This window comes from Centroberyx affinis, unplaced genomic scaffold (assembly GCF_046629955.1).
Source record: "Centroberyx affinis isolate AG114_WGS23_722 - 3 ecotype Tasmania unplaced genomic scaffold, CSIRO-AGI_Caff_v1 ptg001338l_1, whole genome shotgun sequence".
Lineage (NCBI taxonomy): Eukaryota > Metazoa > Chordata > Actinopteri > Beryciformes > Berycidae > Centroberyx > Centroberyx affinis.
The window spans coordinates 302,724-309,016 of NW_027279835.1; positions in this window are offsets into that span (position 1 = coordinate 302,724).

The following is a 6,293-nucleotide window of genomic DNA, read 5'->3' on the forward strand; positions in this document are numbered from 1 at the left end:
CCACATGTTCCCTATAAACCTACTGTGGTATGCTGTGTCAACCAGAGACCAAACATACAGGCCTTTAAAGTGGAAATGAACTGATATTTCCTCCAGTTTCTTTTCTTCTTTTTTTTTTAATCAGAAAAAGTATCTTCTGTTTTCCATAGAGACTTTGCCCTTTGACCCTGACTGCTGTTTCTATAGAGCAAAATGAACTGGGAGACAAAGCATATTAACGCAATTATTATTTGGATTAATTCTTCCTTTAATAGTCAATGGCCAAGCATAAAATTAAGCATTTGTTGAACTAATCCTTATCAGTATAATATGGCCAATTTGCAGTCTTAATATTGATAAATTCAAACAGAATATAAAAAAACAGCAGATCAGATATGTTCATTTGGTTCCAGCCATTTTCTCCCACAGTCTTATTATCTTGTGAAATGGAGCAGAAAACATGTGGTATGGGAAAGGCAATAGGGAGAGAGAAACCAGGCCTCGGTGTAAAATATGTGATGGCAGAGGTGCTGGAGAGGGTCTATTACGGTTGAATCTTCCCAGAGATGCTATTTTCATCTAAGATAAATTGCACTCTGGAGCAGGGACAAATATTGTGCTCGCTGCCTCTTCTTCTTTTGATAACCAAGGTGAGCGAGGAGGCCTGGAGCGGCATGCATTTAAACATCTTCTTTGGCCATCTCCTGGGTGGCGCTTGTCCTCAGGGCCTTGAAAGCTGCCTTTACCCGCCCGCCGGTGAGTTTATCGGCAAGCAGCCCGCGGTCGCAGAACACTCTCTTCCACGGACTCACGCCGAAGATTAATTACACGGTGGAGGTGAGGGAAAAAACAAAGGCCAATCCATCTGCGTCAGGGCAAGTGGACAGCCCCGCGGCGCAGCGGGTGAACGCGCTGGCACCACCATCTATCACAGGGACGGCCATTACACAAACACAAGGTCAGGGTGCTCCCTGTCTCTCCTGGCCCCCGAGCCACAGCATGGCAGCCTCAGTCACACCTCCAGGCCCTCTGGCTGCCCCTCAGCACACCTTTTACTTCCCTATCCTACTTCCTTGTTTACCACAACCACTGGAACACAAAGAGAGGGGGCTAACCCGTCTCCGTGCCGCAGGAAAAGCCAATACTGGGTTACTTCGAGGTAGCAGGCGACTGACAGCATGCTATCAGTCCTGGCCCACAGACTGATGATAGCTGAGGAAATTGCTGAGGAGTAGAAGCCATTTACTGGCTGTGATTTATTTAGCTGTGGCGCTGTTGCTACCCTGAGACAGGCAGGCTTTATAAGGCTGCCACAGCGAGTATGACAGGCTGGGGTCGGGCCTGGGTTATCTGCATGTGGTGAGCCTGTGTAAGGCTGCTGACCTGGAGCCTATCAGGTAGCTCAATTAATGATATGGGCATTGGATCACCAAATCACATCTGGTACACTTCCATTCACAGACATTACACATGGAACTGAAAAGTTACCATGTTATTAAAATTGGTCTTGAAGAGAACTGCCAACACAGAGTCAGTGGCAAAAGTACGAACTGAAATGGGTTCTATTTGCAGTATTCTAGAGAAATGTGATATTGACATGAATGACGAATATGGGAAAATATCGATGCTAAACGCAAACTGAAAATGATGCAAACTAAAAGCTGAACTGAATGTCTATGTGTAGCGTTGCTGGCAGCATGGTGGTAGGAGGCAGTTGTCCATTATTTAAAGAGGGAGTCTCCTGAGAACTAGTCCTCTGTTACAGTGCAGCCTTCTGTACAAAGAAAGAATCAAAGCAAACTGCACACTTTACATTTCAATAGAACAATAGAAAAACAAAACACAAACCAAATTTGTTTGCTTGCTTAAATTACATCACTAAAACAATTTCTGCGATGTAAATCGGACTTGGACCTGATGACATTGCACCCACAAGCTTTGAGACTTGACTCTGACTCTGACTTCATTTTCCATGGCATTGGTGTTAATCTGATGTGTAATTTATGAAGTTTCATTGTTATCATTTGTTATTGTTTGCTATTTGTTATTATTCTCTCACAATAGCAATATTGTGCTTCATTTTACCAGCCTCTGCCAATGTAGTTTGTCAAATAAACTGCAAAAAATGTAGATTAGAATAAAGAAACTAGTTAGTGAATACAGTGAGTACAAATTAGTGAATACAGTAAAGATATAGGCCCATCCTAAATGAAACAGCATAGTCTGGTTTGCTAGTTAGTTCAGGGACTTAGGAAAAAAATATCAACCACACTGGTTCACTGTATCCTTTTCTGGAATAATTTACTCACTTAGGAAAGATTTAGGCCGTATTTTCTAAAGGTGAAAACAATTACGAACAATCCTCGACTTGGCTAAAATCCTTTTCTTAAGTTGACCCAATTTGGCCTTCCAAGACTTGAACATATTGACTTGAGACTTAGCTGGAACTCGGACAGAGCGAATCGATCCCATCCATTTATTCCACATTGTACCACAGTGGCAGAGCAGAGTCCATCCTTCAGATGAAATCCCACTGTGCAAACCTGAGATTACAGGAGCTGACTACAGTAAACTGCAATTTTTCTGATTGGGTTTAAATAAGAAAGAGACCCTAAAAGTAAAATAGGAATGTTATTGACAAAAACTCTCTAGCAAAGGTGAATAAATTGATGTCATTTTCAATATACTCTAATACTAATACTAATATTTGGGGTAGTACTGGAGGTGGAGGGGCAAAGGCCATGGCATTAAACTCACATAAGAGAAAAGTTGTCTAGTCACAGTTTCTGTTTATTTCATATAGCCTACTTTATATAATATAAATGAAAAAAAAAAAAGAATAAAATGCCACCATCTGTGCCATCCAGCTGGTTGAATGAGGAATCAGGGCAAACTAAAGTGCTTGAGGAATGAATGAGCGCTGACTGGAGGAATGAATCATACAGGTGCATGCTGCTTTTTTTTTGTAGTAAAGGTCAAGGCATCAATAGACTTCTGGATTATATCATAGCTGCGATTTATGAAACCCAGTGTCTGTGCAAATTGGTATAATACTCATGATGATTCGTTTCTGATTTTTAGACATAGCCAGAAATATTGAAGATTAAAGGCCCAATCTGTAACTGCAGTATTGTTCCCCACCTCTGGTTATTTTTACATAATTTACTGGATTGAAGATTATTAAAGAAATGTTTGGATTTTCTGGTTTGAGGACTGACAAACCTGTGTTTGAGTTATAATGGGTTAAAAGAAACACACATGACTATATGACATTCAATTTTGTGTCTTTAAATTCATTCTGGGTTTCTTTCCACTTCAAGCAAAGTGGTAGTAAAGTCAGTGGACGGCCTGAACTCTTATTTATTTTCATCTACAAAATAAATTTGACAGAGTGCACCGCCAAAAGAACCAATTTCACTCCACTGTCCCAATATTTTGAGTGGACCGTAGAAGACGTTTATGTAGACTATTGCCCCAACAGTCTCCTATTTTGATACCCTTCAGATTTTCCATGGAGTGAATGGTGAATTGAAACGCTGAGCTGAAACGTCAGGTCTGTGTGACTCTGACAGTGCACAGACGGCGCAATAAGAAACATGTATAAGATCAGCTAGAGCGCAATACCCAGGGCTTAGGCTACTGCGCTCCAGTAGCATAGGCACAGTCCTACTAAAAGTTAAGTCGGTGCCAGCTGCATGTTTTATGACAACACATTAAAGAGGAGCCTGGAAGTCTAGCATGTGAGCCTTGCATTGTCTATTCTATTCTCTGCCAACAAGGAACCAAACCTGGCACGCTTTATTGAACAAAGAATTCCTACGGCTCTGACTAGAGGCTATTCCCTTGAAATCCAGTGCAAGACAATAGACGGTGGGAGACGTAGAGGGGGAAAAGGGAGTGTGGGAGAGTGAGAGGCAGTGTGTGAGGTTTGTGGTAGGCGTCGGCAGGGGCCTCCAGAGGGTGTGTGTGTGTGTGTTGCGTGTGTGTCTGTGTGTGTGTGTGTGCGTGTGTGTTGGGAGCGGGTGAGGAATGCTCAGCCCGGGCCAGTGGCTGCGCTGGGCTGATCTGCTGGTGCAGACAAGGGGGAATCCAGATCGGCTATGACAGGAATGCGAGAGCAGGATATCATTAGAAGCATGGGAGCTGCAGCCCAGGCCCCAAACACACAGCGGGGAGATGAGATACGGCAACGCAAACACACACACACACACACACACAAAGATACGCAGAGTCGCAGAGTGGCAGAGGCAAACACAGACACACAGATCGACAGACACACACAGGGAAAGTCATTACTGCACACATGCTGGGAGAGTACATGGGTAGTTTAAGGCGGGTCAAAATGGCAGCCGACTTTTGGACACAAGACATGAAATATTATGCTTTGGAATGCAGGCCTGCAGTACAGTACACGCCCTCCGCCATCCATTTCACTGTCTCCCTGCTGGAGATAAAAGAGCCAGCGTCTTTCTCCTGTCTCCTCTGTTTATCAGAGTTAATCCTCAGGTCTGAACTACCGGACCACACACTGCCAGCACGCTCCTTACAGCACCTACACTGACCTGAAGGGGACTCGCCGCCTCAGACGGATACATGATCAGCGGTTGGGTGAGGGAACAGCAGGCCGTAATTACAGGAAGCGAGGAGCTGGGGAGGGGAGGGGAGGGGAAGGGAGGAGAGGGGGAGAGACTGGGCAAACTCTGGGTCAGTTAGCTACAGTGATCTGGAGGATGTTGTTGTGTCTTTTGTGTGTACATGCTGCAGAGTGGGACCTGCTGCCTCAAAATAACACGATACAGCCGGTCTCCAGGCTGTGGCAGCAGGTTTGTTTTGTGAAGGATGCAGAGGCTGTGTTCTCTGTGGGACAGCTATTCACATTTTAAAGAGGTAGTTGACTAAAACTGCAAAAAAAACAACATTTGTGCACTTGAAAGCAGACTATATCTGCAGCTGGAAGTTTTGTTTTAAAATACGAACATGTCAGAAGCCAACTTTACACTTCCAGGCTTAGTAATCATTCCACTGTAATATTGCTTTAACCTCTCCCTGGAAATGGAGGTTGTTTGAACTGGAAAAGTATTCACATGCCTGAAATACACTGAATTACATGGCCAAAACTTTATTTTAAATAATATGCATGTACACCTATCTAGGACGGACTCATTTGAATTTAAAATGCCTTTAATTGCCTTTATTTGCATGCATCATTTTCCTACAGCTGTGCACAATTTATTGAATATAATTTTCATTTTGCTTCTTTCATTTTGCTGGTCAGTCCAGCTCCATTTGAAAGACTGAAATTCAACTTTTTTCCAGAAAATATTTAATTGAAAACATGGAACCGATGACTCTTTCCTTCTACACATAAAGCAATGAAAAGGGTCCCAGCTGTTGTATCATGTCCCTGGTTATCTCTAATTCAGAAAGTGGAGGAGGTGTACTAGACGAGCCGATTTGCTCTGTGTGTCAACACAGCTCTTTTTGGATAAACACGGCCTGCTCGGCTGCAGGGCGGCCACAGAGCTACCCGCTGAAGGAACACAGCTACCTTCCAACTCAATGCACTAATAGCATGTAGGCTCCACTCTGCCACTGAGCATCACACTCAGCAGCAGGCCCAGTGGAGCGAAAGGACAGACAGCAGAACGGAGAAGATGAGGAGGCTCTATGTCCAAGACCTCTCACAACAGGCAATACGTTCCCTGTGAACAGCACAAGACATATTGCTATTCAGACAGAAAGACCAGATTTCTGAGACTGTGTATCCTTGTGTGGCTGCCTGAGGGGTACACACAGTATTATGAGAAGGATTTGAGTTGACACAAGTCACAGTCGCTCCATCGCCGGTGTGGAGGAGGAGGAGGCTAGATGAATTATTCAACCAGCCAGCGCTGCTCGGTTCTGACGTCTTGTTGTGTCTTACGGGGAGGTGAGGCGAGCCAGCAACAACAAGCAGCACCTCCTCGCAAGGCGGCCGTCACATGACAGCCCTAGGATAGAGCATCCAAGGAACCTCGATTTTCCCGAGGACAGGGCATCATTTCAGAGAGCGGCAGAAGAATAATAGCTCCCTCTCAAAATGACAGCCATCGCTGCGGTACACCATCACAGATTGCTGGTCTATCACTCCCCACACACAGGATGAAATGACAACTCTGCCCCGCTGATAGCAAGGCAGCTCAGCCTGAGTAGGTGTTCCTTCTGGCTTAGCCGGGCTTTGATGTTATTATACCATAACAGCGCAATATTCAGCTCCGAGATTCACTACCTGCTGCTGGGGCGGTCTCATAAAGCACAGTGTTTGTGAAGCTGAG